We start from the raw sequence: 18,604 nt of genomic DNA, 5'->3' as shown, positions 1-18,604 counted from the left end.
AACCAGAGCTCAACAGTACTTTAAAGTGGTAGAAAGCAGATTTTATTCAGGAACTATTATAATGAGAGAAAGAGACCTCAGTGTAGAAGTAGGCTTAGTTCCAAATACAGCATGGACAAATGGGAAGACAGCCAAGCAATATGAGGACTGGCGATTAGAAAATTATTAAGAAGAAATAGCAAGAGTAGGGGAGATTCTGATTAATCAAACCTAATAGGATTCTTGTTGAAGTCAGGCCAGAGTGGTCAGATAATACTTAGGAGATGGTAGGAGATGAGAAGTTGAACAGACATCAAGGTGGCCAATTCTGGTTTAACTGACTTAGCAGGATTCATGCTAAATTTGGGTGACACATGTTGCACAAGAATAGATGCCAAAGTTAAGGCTTAAGCCTGACTAAAATTAGGTCAAGGACAATGTCTTGTCTGTGTCTCCTCTTGTTAAGTAAAGTAGAGGCATTCTTCTTTCCTTTGAATGATGTAAGTCCATCTCTCATCTATTCATTAAAGATCAGCTGAACCATCTACTGGGACTTTGCATTAAAAGTTATTTGCTGGATGGTGCAGAGTCAGGCATTTAATTAGGAGAGTTTCTATGAAAATTAAAGAAAATCCAACTAGTAGTTGAGTATATAGTGTCTGATTCCATAGGAAGATCAATTGGGAAGATTTCTAGATGTCAGGCTGGAAACATCTTTAGATAATCGTATGAGGACAGCAGTGGCAGTCCCATGGAGTTCCTGGTTTGCAGTGCAAATGTATTTGATGATGGCATTGGGTGTTACAGTGAACTTCCTAAATGTCCCACACAGTAACAGGCATAAAGGTTGCCCATATGTGTTATGTTGTACTGGTTTTTTTAAGCTATATCAAGTAATCCAGCTTCAGCTCTCAAGATTTAAGGAAAAGGCCAATTTTAGTTCTTAGGGATGCTGAGTCATGAGGGTAGGTGAAAAACTGGAAATGTTAATTGCTAACAAGACACATAAAAAGCAGGATCTAGTCCGGTATACTGGCTGATTAAAAAAAAAAAAAAAAAAAGAAAGAAAGTAAAATGGAGTTTATCTACAGGTGAAAAATAGCTCAAAGACAGTAAACAAGATGTATACTGTTCTTAGAAACACAAACTTTTTCTCTCCAGTCACCCCTGCTTTAATTTGCCATTACAAGATAAATTAAAACATAAGTGCAGTCTTAGTAGATTTGGTCTTACTATATACATAAGCACAATAAGAGTGGTAATTGATCACATCAACCTTTATCAGTTTGCTTTGATTATTTTAAGTTTCTTGGGCCCTGAGACACCAAGCCAGAGACTTTTCATCAGAGGTTTCCAGTATTACTTATAGATTTGGAGGAGTTCTCTCTTCTTGAAGTTGCTAGGTGTATTAAAGGTCCCAGGCTGTCTGGGAAGTAAACTTCCTTACTCACCTGTGAGACTAGGAAACCTATAAGCCAAATTGTTCCAAGAGAACTTTGTAAACATTGGCTCCATAAAGTCAACCTTAGTTCTTTAAAACTGTCTGGTCATATTTGATTCTATGCATCATTCTCAAATATGACATTCCATTTGGAGCCTGGTAAAATGTAACTGATGTTTCTGATTGTGTTTTGTTACAAGGAGAATAAATTCTTACAGAACTTTTGCAAATAATTATATTGCTATAAAAATAAGAATACTCCACAATAGTTCCCAAATTCTGGAGGGATTAGGTAGGGAGAAAGATGTTTCATTTTTGTTTATGAAAGTATATCTACTGTCATATTGTTAGTTCACCGAAAGCTTGAGAGAAAAGAGTTCCCAATATAAAGAATATAGAACATTAAAGAACTAGCAGCATTCCAGACAGAAATTGTAATTATTCCTTATTAACCCATTCAGTCCCATGGAAGTTGCTTTTGTTCTGTTTGATCTTGAGTTAGCAGTTTTATGAACTCATTAGTCTCTCCCCTAGAGTTCTGAAAATCTTTATTCAGTCCAGCAGTGTGTGTTCTTCACGTTATTTAGGCAATGCTTTCAGAACCCTGTCATAGTCCTTTTCATAGGTCTCTTAGTCATGTTTTGGTTGAAGATGAAGCATTCTGGCCTGTAACCAACTACAAATGCAGCCAAGGAAGAATTGGAATAAAAGAAAAACTAACTGTGGATGACAAAAGAGCATGGCAAAAGAGCTGAGAGTTCACTTGACAACTCTGTTTATTTTTGTGGCACAAACATTTTAAAATCAGACTGGAATTATAACTTACAATATTATGCAAGACCTATCATGAACAGTGAAGGAAATGACAAATTTCTATGAAGTTCATATAAGTTTCTAAAATACTTATATTAATAACATTTACCCATGCAAATATAACCTGGTGTAGGTTAAGACATTTCTGCGTATTTGATAATCTTTTTATGTAATTCAGCATATCAAAAAATGAATCCATTTAGCACCCTTTTACGGTGTGAGAGAACAAATCCTATGAGATTTTCAAAGAACCCTTGTGAAATCTCAAGGTCAGTTTGAGAACAAGAAGATTTAATTTAGGATTTGATTTTGGGAAACTGTCAAAAATGTCAAAAGGGTTGAATACTTGATTAAATAGGATCACAGATCACTATGAGTCAGTACTTAGATTCTCTTAAATATTTGATAACATGATAAAGATTAACATGTAGTACAGATTATTTGGATAAGATAACATCTTAGATTCCAGGCAGTTCCTTAAAAGGTAAAGAAAAACCTTTTTTAATCTATTAAGAGCAGGCCAATAATACAAGAAAACTTTTTTGGTTTAAAAGAGAGAAAAAGGGTGGCTCAGTGTTTTAGCGCCTGCCTTTGGCTCAGGGCATGGGATCGAGTCCCATGTTGGGCTCCCGCCATGGAGCCTGCTTCTCCCTCTGCCTCTCTCTCTCTCTCTCTCTATCATAAATAAATTTTTAAAACTTACAAAAAAAAAAGAGAGAGAGAAAGAACTCTAATTTTGCATCATTATGCTATTGAATTCATTAAAAAAAAAACTTATACATAAATCCATCCAATCTTAGCTAGCTTTGGCTACATAAGGTAAGATTACTTTTCTAAGATCTTTTTCCCACAAACCTCCTACACTTTTTTTTTTTTTTTTTTTTTTTTTAACATTCATTACTGTTTGGATTTTATTTTCTTTTCCTATATTTTCCTCTTTCTCATTCTGGAACAAACCATTAGTAGCTGGGTTTTTTGTTTTTTGTTTTTTGTTTTTGTTTTTGTTTTTTTCCCTTTACAAAGAACTCCCAGAAGCAGAAAATTGTGCAGTGTCGTCATGTATTAGGATTCTGTAGCAAACTAGTAAATTTCATGCATATACCCATCTCACAATTCTTACAGGTGTATGCTTCCTCATGATACTATTTCTCAAGGTGGCAAAAGGAACATATTCATTAACAAGGCCAAATATATTCAGCTTCTCTATATCATATAAAAATAAAAAAACAGAAGCGTAGAAACTTAAACTTTTGCTTAGCAGTAAGTATTTAAGTAGTTTATCTCACTTAGAACTGTCTAAATATTTAGTGAATATTTCTTGCTTATCTTAATTTGGCAGAGGTCTAATGTTTCAAATTACCAAAAAAAAAAAAAAAAAAAAGACTTTGGAAACTATTCTAACACACACATATTATAATACTTAAAAAGGTAGGCATGATCTCAAGTTATTTCCTTGTTAACTATTTTTATAGACCATGACCTTTAGACTAGTATTACAAAAGCAAGAAACCTAAAAAATTAGTTATAGAATGCGTGTTTACATTATACTTAAAACTAGCTGATAACTCAGAAGACACAGCTCTTTTTATTAAACCAACAATACTAAACTAATCTTATTTGCAAAGATTTACCCAAGTTACATGAACTTTAAAAGCTTTGAGTTAGATTCTATATTTCTGAGAGTTTTAGATATATTTAATATCAGTGCTCATTTATCTCTAAGCTAATTTGAACTCACTTCTTTAAAGGATTTTATAATTTAATTTGGTAATACATTCCAGAAGTAGAAAAATACTACATATATACATATATATATATATATATATGTGTATATATATATATATATATATGACATACACACATAAATATGTGTAAACAGACATACAGGCACAGAAATGATACTTTTTTTCTAAATTTTTAGTCATATGTCAGATAAACATAGTAATATACTCTCATTTATGCCTTCTTTCTATGTGTATCTGAATTGGGTTCAGAGAAAATTGTGTGTTAAGATGATCTGTTCAATATGAATGCTAAAGCTTTTTATCAATATTTATGGAAGAGACTTTCAAAATTTTCATTTGCTCTAATATGTAAACTGATATACGGTATGGTTTATGTTTTAGGTGAGAGACTGAAGGGACCTTAAAGGGTTGTCTGGGTATTTCCAAAGACCATATGAGTGAATGAAATATTCAATATGTTTCTAATTAGCTCCATTTATTTATTTATTTATTTGTTTGTTTGTTTGTTTATTTCTGTATTCCTCTTCCTTTAGTGTTCATGGTTCTTGGTCATGCCACTTTGAAGAATAAAGAGGTATACCAGAAGAAGAGTGGTGGGCAGCAAGACAAAGTTTATTGAGTGATAATACAAAGCTTTTGAAGCTGAAGGAGACCCAAGAGGACTGCCTTCAGAATTTCTAAGTCTAGCAGTTTTTTATGAGAATGTTGGTGGGCTATTTTAAGCTGATTAACCCTCCATGCACCTGTCACCCAATCAGGTTTTTGTCTATGTGCTCACCTACCTATCAGGTAGTTGTTCACATAAGAAAGGGTGGAGGGCTCCTTCAAGAGTGGTGTAGAATATCAGAATGGGGTCTTTTTCCTTTTAAGGGTAGTTTCCTCGTAGGCCAGGGCCCCTTGACCCTGTCTACCTTTCTTCTAACTATCCTCCAGTACTTTGCTTATTTCAATTCAGCCTCAGGTTTAATAAGGGAAAAAACTTAGCATGTCTGATACCATGTTACTTCTATTTCCCTTGCTGCTGTGACCTGTAGCTTAAAAATTTCTACTTAGCCCTGCAGATAGGCATGTTAATCATTGGAGGAATTTTGCTCATAGCTAAGCTAAGACTTGCAAAAACCATTTCTTACTCAAATCCTATGTAACCTGAAGAAATGAGGAAGAGCCTACAGAAAGGATTATGCTGTGTTTAAGATTTACAGGAACAATGTGACCAGATGCCTTCATGAAAATCAACTGACCAAGGACAAAGAAGTTACATGGCCTTCCTCAGATGTCTACAGATGCCAGTCATCTTTTGGCTCCAACTTCCTCCCACTTCTTCCTTTGCCAACATAGAAGTTCAAATTTCATGCCAAGGAGAGATGGTTCTATAGAACAATAGTCCATCATCTCCTCAGTTTGCTCACCCTCCAAATAGTCACTTTCTTCGCTCTGACATCTTGCCTCTCGATTTTACCTCTGAGCAGCATGAGCTTGGAGTCAATTGTACAGGCAGTTGCTTTTGGAGGTTCCTGAGTTCCTTGAGAGACTGATTGGGACAGGAGTCTGAAAATTGAGGGGCTGGAGTGGAAGGGGAAAGTCTGGCGGGGGTAGACAGAGGGATGGAGGAGGACATATGAAAGGACTCAAGGAAACTGAGTGGAAGATCAAAGGTGGTGAAATAAGGAAGGAAGAGCAAAAGCAATAGGAATAAAGGAAGGTCTTAGAGGAGCCTGTTTGAGATCTTAGGTTTCCCAAAGAAGCCAATAGAATACAATGTTGTTATTCATAAAGTTATGCCATCAAAGAAGGAACAAAATGGAGTTGATGGAACATAAAATCAGCATGGTTTCAAGAATGAGGTTTCACTTAGCTGAGCAGTTCCCATGAGGAATCAGGATTGAATATAGAGAACAGAGAAGCCTAAAAAGAGTGAGGAAAATTGTTCTAGACCAGGAGTTGGAGAGTGAATTCCCACATGAGATGAAGCAATGAGTCAAGAAGAATTTTCTAGCCCGGGGAGTGAGGAAGTGAATTCCAACTTGAGCCAAAGACTGAAAAAATGTTGCCAGCCCAGGAGTGAGGGAGTAAATTCCACAGGAAATAAACAGCCAGGAAGAAAAGCTTCCAGCCCAGTAGATGCCTTTCAAATAAAGAAACCTGATCTTCTAATTCATCTTCAGAAAGCATATTCAAAAAATCAAAATCTGTCCTCACTGTGCTTCAGTGGACTGTCATCCAGAGCACTGCTTAGGAGTCAGACTCACTAGTGGGTCCTTTATCGACTGGCCAGTAATGAAGACAGAGGCTTCCAAAGTGTGCACTTGGGGTACTGGCGAGAAGTCCAGGGGTCCAGTGGCAAATCTGATCCTGTCAGAGTAACAGCACTGAAACTGTTCAAGAAAACCAGAGCTGGACAGTAAGATGGTAAATAGGGATTATTCAGGATCTTATTGTAATAGGGCAAAAAAGACCTCAGTACAGAACTTGGCTCAATTTTGAATGAAACATAGACAAGAAGAGATTTATTTACAGGGGAGAGAATGGGAGTCAGGGGATAGAAAATTATTAAGAGAAAACATCAGGAGTGGAGTGAGGATCCTGTTTAAATAGACCTAACAGGATTTTTGCTAAAGGTAGGCCAGGATTGTCAACTATCACCTAGAGGACTGGATAAATGAGGAACTTGATCAGACAAGATATCAAGGGTGGGGGACTCTGGCTAACCTATCTTAGCAGGATTCTTGCTAAAATAGGGCAATCAATGCAGATAGATCTGAGGAGCACAGGTAACCAGGTCAGACTTGAAAACTTTCAAAGGAGCCTGGCTATACTCAGAGAGGGATCATATTACATCTCTAACTAGCCATAAAACCATTTTTTAAAAAAAATGCCTCGTTCTCCATAATACTTTACTAAATCAAATAATACTTTATGCATGCATAGGAGGCGTGAGTAAACATTTATCAACAACCCTCAACATTCACCATTCCCTTATTCCTATTGCCAGCATCTTTTCCATATCATCAACCTACTGAAGAAAAGGACATACACAGAAGTGGAAAATATGGTACATGATATAACACAGAATATACCTAAGGTGGAATCATATCTATTTTGAAAAAGAAGAACTAACTTGAAGGACTTGCACTGCCAGATGACAAGACTCCTTATAAAACTGCAGTATTTTAGAACTTGTGCTATGGGCACAATTTTAAATGAATAGACAAAAAAAAAAAAAAAAAAAAAAAAAACAAAGGAAAACAAAAACCAAACTTCATACTCAGCCCAGAAACACATCTGGCTATACAACTGATTAATGACAAAACCATCACTGTAAAGTGGTGAGTGGAAGAAAAAAATGTTTTTTTCAATATGTGGTCATGGGTCATTCAGACACCTATATAGGGAAAATGAAATCTTGTTCAGATTCCAAGGAGTTATAGATCTAAATGTAAAATGTAAAATAAGGAAGTTTCTAGAAGGATATCATGAACCTAGGATGAGTAAAGAGTTTTGAAAAGGGTGCTGATAATGTTCCATATGTTAACCTGGTTGTTAGTTACATAAGTAAAATAACATTAAAGTAATGTGCGAAGTGTACAAAAAAATAACTAGAGTGGAACTTCTCAGTAAAGGACTTCTGGTATTGAAATCTCACTTAACTCATTTGCTTATAATTAGAACCCTAGGGCAATAATTATTGCCATAATAATTACATATTTCCAAGAACACGGTACTTAGGAGAGGTAATTATTTTTGTTTTCAATCTGTTGTTACAATAGCCATATCACTCTAAGTTAAACATTTAGATAATGGGTCTCTCACTCACTCTGATTTCTTCTTCAAAGCCAATTTAGCTGCACCCATCTCTTGTGCCTACTTCTAAGTTTCCTCTGATATTTTTTTTTTTTTTTTTAGGATTTTATTTATTTGAGACAAACTGAGAGAGAGAGAGAGAGCATGTGTGTGCACAAAAGGTGGGGAGAGGCAGAAGCAGGCTTCCTGCTGACTAAGCCCTGATTCAGGCCTTAATTCCAGGACCCAGAGATCATGACCTGAGCCAAAGGCAGACGCTTAACCCACTGAGCCACCCAGGTGCCCTCCTCTGATATTTCTGACAGTGATAGTTTGAATGATTCAAGTGCATGTGGATGGATACCGTCAGAGCAAATACAAATTAAAAATAAGATGCTTAATTCTCCCTGTTGAAAATAAGGGAAGAGACTTCCCTCCTGCCCTTTCCATAGAGCATTTATTTTGGAATCCTATAATTGTGTTGTCTTTGTCTTTTGGAAATCGATGTAAATCCCTTTAAAAGCTAAGACTTTTTCCAGCTTTGTGACCTCGGGATGTCTTTTTCAAATCCCTCAGAACCATGTCCTTCAAGGTGATCAAGGAAGATACTGTCCCATCTCTGTGTTTCCATGAGAGGACAGGAGGTTAAATTTATGGGTACCTCACTCTAAAACTAGTTCCTGTCATAAAGATATGAATTTATTTTTCTTTTGGGTAAAGCCTATTAGTGGACACAGATCGTCACCCAATTATCTGGTGAATTTAGGATGAGCTATGTGTGACAAGTGATGCTGGCAAGTCCTCTTACTTAAGGACTAGTTGTAATTTATTTTGAAAACATGTATGTGATGGGCTGCATATGCTTACCTATTTAAAGGGTGAGATTTATTTGTCTTTGCAATCTCTAGCAGATTGCCTGTGATGTAGATCACATTCTAGTTTAATGTTCATTCAATGATACAACTGTTTCTTTCTCTTCTACTTTAGCAGAGGTTATCAAGTGAGAAGATTTAGTTTTTAATTTTCTTTACCAAACAACACTTTTCAATCAGATCATTCTCTTGAAAACAATTTGTCTTTTATTTTATACCATCAACCAATGTGAAATAATTATTCTTTTCTGAGGGGGGAGGCAAATATCAGCCTAATATCGATGGTCAAATACTACAGATATATTGAAAGTTATAGCATATTACTTTTTCAAGTACATCACTTTGAAGGATACAAGCAATGTTATATTCATAACTGTTATTTTCACTATATTCTATGATATTTCAAATTTTGTTTGACTTTATGAACTGTTGAATTATGAAACACTGTAGTATTGGTATCAAGGACATCATTAACATGATATTCAGTTAGAAAAAGGGAAACTTTGCCTTCAGGTAGAAGTAATTATGTTACTTTGAAAAAATATATAGTTTTCAGGGTTATGAATTACTTTTTCAAAAAAAACTTTCATCTTAGGATAGTTTGACTTACTATTAGTTTGGAAAAAAAAATTTTGAAGGTAATACAGAGAGTGCCCACATAACACACACCCAGCTTCCTCTATTATTGTATTATTATAGGAAATATTTGTCATAACTAGTGTACCAACAGTGATACATTATTTTTAAGTAAGTCCTTACTTTCTTTAGGAATTCTTAGATTATACCTAATGTCTTTTTTTCTGATCTAGGATATCACATAAACCTTAGTTGTCCTATCTCCTCAGGCAACTTTTAGCTATGACAATGATTTAAGTTTGTTGCTCTTTGTGTGTTTTTAAAATAAATAAAATTGTAGAATCATTTTCATTTTGTCCTTATAAAAATAAGGTCTTGTCCCATACTACTGCATCATTGCTATGAACTGAATGCATTTGTCTCCCCAGAATTCTTCTGTTGTACCCTAATCTGCAACGCGATGCTATTTGGAGGTCTGGCCTTTAGCAGGTAATTGCCTTTGGAGGTGATCATGGGTGGGGCGAGGACCTTCATAACAGGTTGGGGATTATAATGGAACTATAATCAAGGGCCCAGAACTTTCTTCCTCCACCATGTGAGGACACATAGGAAGATTACCATCTATGAACCAGGAAGAAGGCTTTCATCAGATATGAAAACTGCTGGCACCTTGATCTTAGGCTTCTCAGCCTCTGGCACTGTGAGAAATAAATGTTTCTTGCTTAAACCACCTAGGTTATGGTATTTTTGTTATAGCAGCCCTAACTGGTGAAGAGAATTATCCATTCTTTTTTTACATAGTGTGTTAAATTGTCTTTACTCCAGGAACAAATTGTTAATTTTTTAAAAAATGGCATCTGTTACATTGTAGCAGCTCAATATATGTTAAATAGTCACAAAAATATCAAAATGGTAAAAATAGCATTTTAGTAAGGCATGACAATTTTGTACACTTTCATTTGGTAATAATTAAATTCATAGAATTATTATTTTAGATGTACACATTCCAAGCCAAATTGACTTATAATTATTGTTGTGTCATTATAAGTACTGTTTCATTGCAATCTTCCAATTACTTCTTACTGGAAATCTCATTACTGAAGTATATGTATTTAATTCATTATCTACATCACCACATTATTAACTGTGATAGTTAAAATGCTTGTTAAAGATAATCTTTAGCTATTAAAGTCTGAAGTGGATTTTTACCTGAAATGTTTTTCTAGTAAATGATTTAAAATATATTTTAGGATTTGACATGAAGGCTTTATGTTTAGTGAAATACAAGTAATCTGTTTGTTTTGCAGTATTTCTCCTGAGAATACAACACTCTGTTACAAATGTTAAAGACAGAGCTTACCATCACCAGCAAGGGAGAGCCGAATACATGACTCCAGAATGTGCCACTTTAGCAGGTGGACTATTTCAAGCTGAAGACAAAACCCAACAGACTCAAGAAGAGCTTTTTATCTACCCCTTAACTGCCTAAAAAAATTTAGATAGAGGGTCTGTACCAAAAAAAGAACTAATACCAAAGATAGTTTTTTATATCAGAAAGACTTTTTTGTATGGCCTAGCAAACATACATTTACCAAACATCCGTTTTCTCATTTTCTCTCTACTAATTTTCTCATTTTCCTGAGATTTCTCTTCCTCCTCTTTGAGACCTCAGGCCCCATCCCCTTCTCTTTAGCTCAGAATGATATAAACTACAATTATCCAACTACCAGGGAGCCTCTTATGTCTTTGTGTGGCTTCTGTTTATACAAAATTAATTTTCCCCCTGTTAATCCATCTCATGTCAATTTAAGTATTAGACCAGCCAAAGAACCTAGAAGGGAAGAAGGGAAAAGTTTTTCTCACTTATGAATATTTGATGTGTTGGCTTATATTTCACTTATATGTAGTTTGGAGTCATGTTACTAATTTTGGCCAAGAGACTGTGAGACTGTGAGTAGAAGGATGGAAATATATATAGTACTGTTGCTTAATATGTGGCTTCGTATGTGGCTTTATTAGATGGGCAGCACATAATAGAAAATAACTACATATTTTTAAAAACTATAATCTGTGGATGCTATTATGTGGCTCTATTAGATAAATAGATATAACAGATTTCGTATGTGGCTTTATTAGATGGGCAGCACATAATAGAAAATAACTACAAAAAAATAAAAAAAAATAAAAAAAATAAAAAAGAAAATAACTACATATTTTTAAAAACTATAATCTGTGGATGCTATTATGTGGCTCTATTAGATAAATAGATATAACAGATTTTGGAAAATAATTGTGTATTTTCCCAAATTGTAATTTAGTAGTATTGTTAGACTAGACTGAGTTTATACTGTGGTTTTGTGGTAATAAACTAACCAAGAGATTCCAGTCAGGGAACAAAATGCTGGTTTGTTTCTTGCCAGTGTGAAGTCAGATGCGGTGTTGCAGCTTTTCTCCTTGAGGCTACTCCATCTGAAAAACGTGGTCTCCAAGGCTCTCTGTCGGAAAATATGGGTAACTCGTGAATTCCTCAGTGTGGAAGGTAGGCATGCCTGCCCCTCACAGATATGTTTGATATTTGGGGGCCTCTCCCTAGACTACCTATACCGGTCATAAAAGCAAATTATTTCAGGAACTCTTGACTCTGAATATTTGCATTAAAGAGAAAGTCAGGTGGAGTCATCTAGACCATTGGCTCAAAAGTTAGACTCAATGCGTTAAATATCGTCAACTCTGCTTACATGGCTGTGGTCTCTTGGACAATACTTTACCTCTCTTAGATGGTGTTTCTTCATCTACAATAATATCTAATTAATATTATTGTTCTAAGAAGTAAGTGACGCATGACCCTGGGGCTGTACATGGAAATAATAGCCATTTAATAATTATTAGATATAAAATTGTAATTGGTATACTATTAAATGGTAAACATGTTAACTCATAACAGTGGTTCAAAATCAAGTAAATATTTTAAAACTAAGTTTATGAACTGTCGAGTATGAAAGTTGCAAAAGCCTTAAAAATGGATCAAGCTAAAAAAAAAAAAAAAAATGGATGAGGCTGGGCAGCCCGGGTGGTTTAGTGGTTTGGCACCGCTTCAGCCCAGGTCGTGACCCTGGAGACCTGGGATCGAGTCCCACTTCGGGCTCCCTGCATGGAGCCTGCTTCTCCCTCTGCCTGTGTCTCTGCCTCTCTCTTTCTCTCTGTGTCTCTCATGAATAAATAAATAAAATCTTTAAAAAAAGATGGATGAGGCAACTCTCCGGCTGGGTCACTCAGCAGCCACCTAGCCAGATCCTGCTACACGGGGGCTCTCAGGGCCACAGGGATCCTGCGGCAGGAATCCGCAAGGCCTGTGCTCGCAGGGAGTTCAAGACGCTGGTGGGGGGGGGGGGGGGAGGTCAGGCTCGAGTTACGGAAACAGGCTCGGGAGGGCAGCTCTCCAGGAGTCTGCAGAGGCGCTGAAGCATTGTATGTAGGAGTGGAACGCAAAGTGACCAGGACTCGGTGCAGGTGCGTGGGTCCGGTCACGGGCTCCTCGGCGCCTCACACCGTTTCCTGAGATCGCACGTTGTTGTTTTACGGCGCATCTGCTGTTCTAAATGCAAATCCCCCCGCTGCCCCCAAAGTGGGACGACTCAATGGCCGCAAACAGGCGGTCCTGCAGCGGGTCAGCGCCGGGTCGGAGGCCTCGGCCGCTCAGCCGCAGAAGCGCAGCTGGGCACACGACCCCGTCTCAAAAGGGGCTGAGCAAAGGGATTCTTGCTGTGGCTTTTGTCCTTCAGGCGGGGCTGGCGAATGGCCACCTGTGGCGCAGGTGCCCGCGGGGGTGCAGGTGCCGGCGGGGTTGCAGGGCCCGCTCGGCCGCACAGGCGCCTCTCCCTCCCCGGCGCGGGGCAGAAGCGGGCGGCTGCCGGCAGGTGGCGCACGCGGAGCGGCGGGTGTGCGCATGCGCAAGCGGCCGTGCCAGGTGGGCCTGCCGGGGCGCGAGGCCAGGCGCGGGGAAGAGCGGCGGGCGGCGGAGAGCACCTTCCCCCAAGCCCCGGGCCCCGATGCGGGAGGGGGGCAGCGGGCTGCGGACGGCGCGGCCTGGGCGGGGCCGGGATCCCGCGGCAGCCCGAGCGTCCCAGGCGTCGAGCAGGCCCAGCCTCTAAAGCCAGACTTTGGGGCCCGGCGGCTCGGCGGAGCAGCGTGACCCCGGGCGTGACCCCGGTCCCCGCAGGGAGCCTGCTTCTGCCTCTGCCTGGGTCCTCTGCCTCTCGGTGTGTGTCTCTCATGATTAATAAATAAAATCTAAAAATAAATAAGTAAATAAAGTCAGACTTTGGTTGCCAGGGCAGGTCACCTGGGCGCTGGCACCCGCAGGTCAAGGGGTCACGGCCGCGCCTGGCAGCCACAGGCCCCAAGGACCTCCGGGCTGCTGCGGCCGCCAGGTGGGCAACGCGACGACACTGCAGGAAGAGGAAACGGTGAGTAGGAAGCCGCGAGGGACAACGGCACTGACGGGACTGACGTGCTCAGGTGCAGGAGGCACGCCAGTGTGGACGAGTTCGGGGATGAAAGGGAGGCTCGAAGAAATGTAGGGAGAATCAGGCAGGGGCCAGATTATGTCATACTCTATAGCCCACTCTATAAGGAATTCGGATTTTCTTTCAGTTGGTCTGGGGAGCTGTTGGAGAGTTTAAGACCTGGGAGGCAAACGCTCTGAGTAGCTGGCCCGCCGCGTGGAGAATGTGCAGAAGACACTCCTCAGTAAACTGGTATCAAGGTAGGACCCACCTCAGGAAATTGTCACCAGTACGTAATGAGTGGGTGTATGTACGGCTCTTAGAGTAGTACCTGGTATGCAATAGGCACTACAAAGGTGTGTTAAAGGAATTAAAACATAGATAAGGGTTTATTCAAAGTTGTTTTCAGAATTACGAATGCAAAGGTGCTTGTGATTGCTTAAAAACAGAACAAAACAATTTCCAACAGAATATCCATGGGGCTGGTTATCTTTAGGGTAGAGAATGAGCACATCCTATCCAATTATTATTCGTTCTGTAGTCCCAGTTCTGTAATTATCTGTTTTAGAAAAATTTCTAAGCCTATACTTGGAATATAGCAGTTACTATATCCTAGATTTGAATTAAAGTAACTGCAAAATCTGTTACTTTATTTTTTTTAAGTGTCTCACAGTATCTGCTAAGTTCCCTTCTCTGTAGATGGCCATCCAAATGGGCTGGCATTAGAAGGAGGGTGTTGAAATTGAATAGTATTAAAGAATGTAAATATTTGAGGACTGTGAGCACTAAGTGGAAGATAAGTGGAAAAAAATCCCAAGAACAGAGGTAAGTCATTTCTGTAAAAGTAAGACATTTAACAATTAGTTGTACAGATACTGTATCTGATGATACCCTTTTATATTGGAGTAATAAAGAGCTTTCTGATCAGGCCAATTTTAAACACTTTTATAAACCAATTAAACAACAAAGTCAACAGACCTATCAAGAAATTGAGCTATACACATATTCTGATAAATCTTCTAAAAAGCTCTTGAAAATGTTCTCTTCACAAAGCCCACGGATGACTTCCATTAATTCAAAAGGAAATTTTGCATACATTGTACATCAAGTGGAGATAAAGCCCTTTTTATGTTCAACTCTATAAATTCTGTACTGTACATTAATTGTTTTGATGTATGATACAAAGTATGGATTACACGTAATGCATAAAGCTTTAATAGATGAAAAGAGAATAACTGAAGCTTAACACTTCTGCTTCCTTAAACAAAAAGGTGAATACAATGGAGAGGGAGAAGTACGTGTGTTTTACATAGAGTCAAGGAGAAGGTATGTGAAGTTTTATATAGTGAAAGAGGGTAGTGAGGAAAGGGGCAGCCTGGAGCTTTCTTCCAGGGAAATTTTTTTTTTTTTTTCAGCTGCTTAATACTTACTGAAAGTTTTCTGTGGTACTCACTGTTCATATATATAGTAATGAGAAGGGTTTGGTTTGGTTTTGTTGTTGTTGTTTCTCCATTTCCCACTCTTACAGACTAATGGAATAGTTTGCAGCTTAAAACTTCTGACTGCTCTCTTGTGTCCTTATTGGCAGCTAGAGTGATCCAGAGACAAAAGTAAGGGCAGGATACTCCTCTGCTCAGAATACTCAAATTCTATTAGATTCGAGATAAAGTCCAAAGGCCTCACATTGGCCTGCAGAGCCCTAAATTATTCATCTCCTGTTTCCTTTCTAACCAAAGCACCATCTTCTCTACCCCCATCCCACTCTGCTCTTTCGAACGGGGTAGGCACGTAACTGGTTGAGGGTTATGACTGCCTGGCCTGCTTTTCCTACAGACTGAGTGTGGTTCATTGATTATGTCTTCAGGTCCTTGAACAAATGTCACCTCAAAGAAGGCCTTCTCTAACCATTCTATTTAACTATTAAAATTAAAGCTGCCCATTCTCCACTGTCCAGTCATTCTCTACTGTCTTCCCTGCTTTATATTCCTCCACAGCCTTAGCACCAGGAGAGTACATATTTTAGTGATTTGACCGAGTGTGTATGCACCTGTATGTATGTTGTGTATGAGTCTATATTCTCCAGGTACAAATTAAGATTCATGAAAACAGGATCTTTATTTTGTTGTCTGAACCATACAACCTCTATAATAATAGTTCCTGGCACATTTTAAGTGCTCAATATACATGCAGTGAATGAATATTTGATGAGCAAACAAGCACATGATCCTAGAAAGAAGCTGATTTGAATTACTAGGTGGTACAGTTTCACTTTGAACAAATCTAACACGGATGCGCCTGGGTGGCTCAGCCGTTATGTGTCTGCCGAAGGCTCACATCATGATCTCAGGGTCCTGGGACGAGCCCCGTGTAGGGCGCCCTGCTCAGCGGGAGTCTGCTTCTCCCTTTCCCTCTGCCTCTGACCTCCACTCGAGCTTACTTTCTCTTTCTCTCTCTCAAATAAGTAAATAAATAATCTTAAAAACAAATCTAATCCTTGAGATTCATATTTACAGAGTTTTAACAGAAAATGCTGAGGTTTTTTTCTCTATAGTTTCTGTTTCCTTTTCTGTTTCTTGAATTATCGTAGAGTCTAATAGTCATATAATGAAAATAAAGGTGAAAATGGAGTGACCTCATAGTTTTATAATACTTATGGTTTTCTTTGTTTTGTTTTGTTTTAAGATTTATTTATTTTAGAGAGAAAGCATGAGGGGGAAAGAGGGGCAGAGAGATTCTCTAGCAGACTCCACACTAAGCACAAAGTCCTCATGGCCTTGAGATCATGACCTGAGCTGCAACCACGAGTCAGGTGCTCAACTGACTGTCATGGTTTATGTCTTTCTAAAAGATCTAAAAGATCCCTTGCGTGGGTGCCTGGGTAGCTCAGTGAGTAAGCATCCAACTCTTGATTTCCGCTCAGGTCCTGATCTCAGGGTTGTGATATGAAGCCCCAAATTGGGCTCCTTGCTGAGCACAGAGTCTGTTTAAGATTCTCTCTCTCCCTCTCCCTATGCCCCTCCCCACCACTCTCTCTCTTAAAAAAATATATATATATATATCCTCATGTATGTAAAAATGCAAGAATAGGAGAAAATCTTTTTCTTTTTTGTGATCTGGCATGTAATTTCTATTTCCTGTGATTTTGTTAAACTGTTATGGTCAATGAATCCTATGAAGAGTGTGGAATGTGACATAGGAAAAAATAGAGCAATATATTCAACTTGAATAGTAGAGCAGTGTTGTTTTCAGAGTAGCTTAAAGGGAGTAAATAATAGCTGACTATAAAAACTGACTAATTTCCATAATGGGAAAATAAAAAAATAATGAATAATTTTTAAATTATTTCTTATAGCTTCATGTGAATGTATAATTGTTTCAAGATAAAAAGTTTTCAAAGTAAATTTTATTTCATTTTTAATCACAAATTTAGTGATTTAGACACTAGTTTATAAGTGTCTCTTGTGTTTCACACATATTCCTCAAGTGTTTAGGGTAAGTATGACATTTGGATCATTGTGTTACAATTGTGGAGAGAAAAACAGTCTCTGCTCCAAGTTATCTTAGACATTGGGAGGGATAAAATAAATAAATGAGGTTATGAAGACAATTCTAGAAGAAAATAAAATGGGATAAAAGGTCAAGTATTTATTGGTAGGTGAGGCACTTTTGATAACATGATGATAGACATCATCTCTTAGAAGTTATTTTAGAAGAGAGAGAGAGCATCTGAGATATCTCAGAGAGAATATTTCAGGAATAGAAACTGACAATTGCAAGTCTGGAAAGCTCCAGATAGACTTTGGATGTTGGGGCTGGAGAAGCACAGCTTCTATCAGCAAAATACATGAATTTTTCCCACTCTTACATTGCATCTGTCTGTGGCCATAGGACTTTTGACTAATAGAACAATCTAAATTATAAGGATGCACAGAAGGTGAAAATTCACTGTTTTATAATATGGAGCTCATTATGTACAATCATCAGATGGCAGGGATTTGAGAAATGCTACAGAATAGCAATTGGGAAATTTGGCATTTCTACATTATCACAAATTCCTCACAGTTGTCTTTCTCCTCCTTCATAACATGAATAGTTGTTAGAGATATATGTTTAATGACCAGATTATGGCATAATTATTTCAGGCCAAATCCAAATACTTCTTTTTTATAAAAGATGTATGTATGTATGTATGTATGTATTCATTCATTCATTCATTCATTCACGAGAGACACAGAGAGAGAAGCAGAGACACAGACATAGGGAGAAGCAGGCTCCTCACAGGGAGCCTGATGTGGGACTCGATCCTGCAACCTGGGATTATGCCCTGAGATGAGGGCAGACACTCAGCCGCTGAGCCACCCAGGCATCCCCAGGCCAAATCCAAACAAACCTCCTCATCAGCCCAATCCTCTTTCTTCAGTGCTTCGTCCATTTTTCCTTCTGCTTTCTTTCTGTATTCTGTTATTTTACTTCTCTGTTGTCTTGGCATTTATATGTTCACATGCATATATACACTTATATAAATACTATTATATTTTATTCTGCATTTCAACTTGGTTTGAACATGCCAAAAGCAAGAATCAGTTATTTTAATCTGTGTATGCTTGATAATATGCAAACATATGCAATATTACCTACAAGCGCAATAAATATTTGTTACTTGAAATAATGATGCTAAGTTAAACATGATAAAAGCATTGGGATAGGCCTGTACAAAGTAACTCTCAGAAACTGAGTTGTTCCATTTGAGCTAAAGGTTAAAACATTGTGAATGGCAATAATAATGATCATTGTCCTACTTTGTTTTGCTTTGTGCCAACTTTGATGAAAGGACCCGTTGTCTCCTTTAGTCCTCATACCAACCTTAGGATATTGGCACTTTCATCATCCTTA

General features: G+C 38.1%; 2 long non-coding RNA genes across 7 annotated transcripts in view; one reads left to right on the top strand and one right to left on the bottom strand.

Moving 5' to 3' along the window:
- Nucleotides 1-11,701, bottom strand: part of LOC118355122 (uncharacterized) — a 37,025-nt gene extending 25,324 nt beyond the window's left edge. The window contains exon 1 of the long non-coding RNA XR_004816938.2: nt 11,580-11,701. This is a non-coding gene — a long non-coding RNA (uncharacterized LOC118355122). The remainder of the gene's footprint in view (nt 1-11,579) is intronic.
- A 1,509-nt stretch (nt 11,702-13,210) lies between these two features.
- The window catches only part of LOC112640757 (uncharacterized), a 79,234-nt gene continuing 73,840 nt past the window's right edge, over nt 13,211-18,604 (top strand). Inside the window, exons 1-3 of one of the 6 annotated variants that reach the window (XR_007411363.1) lie at nt 13,217-13,465; nt 13,539-13,672; nt 13,860-13,971. This is a non-coding gene — a long non-coding RNA (uncharacterized LOC112640757). The other 5 variants (XR_003124188.3, XR_003124189.3, XR_003124186.3 and 2 more) reach the window with 5 other exon arrangements.

Source organism: Canis lupus, chromosome 6, assembly GCF_003254725.2.
Source record: "Canis lupus dingo isolate Sandy chromosome 6, ASM325472v2, whole genome shotgun sequence".
Classification (NCBI taxonomy): Eukaryota; Metazoa; Chordata; class Mammalia; order Carnivora; family Canidae; genus Canis; species Canis lupus.
Note: the sequence above shows the minus strand (reverse complement) of the source record. Positions and strands in the feature narration are given on the sequence as shown.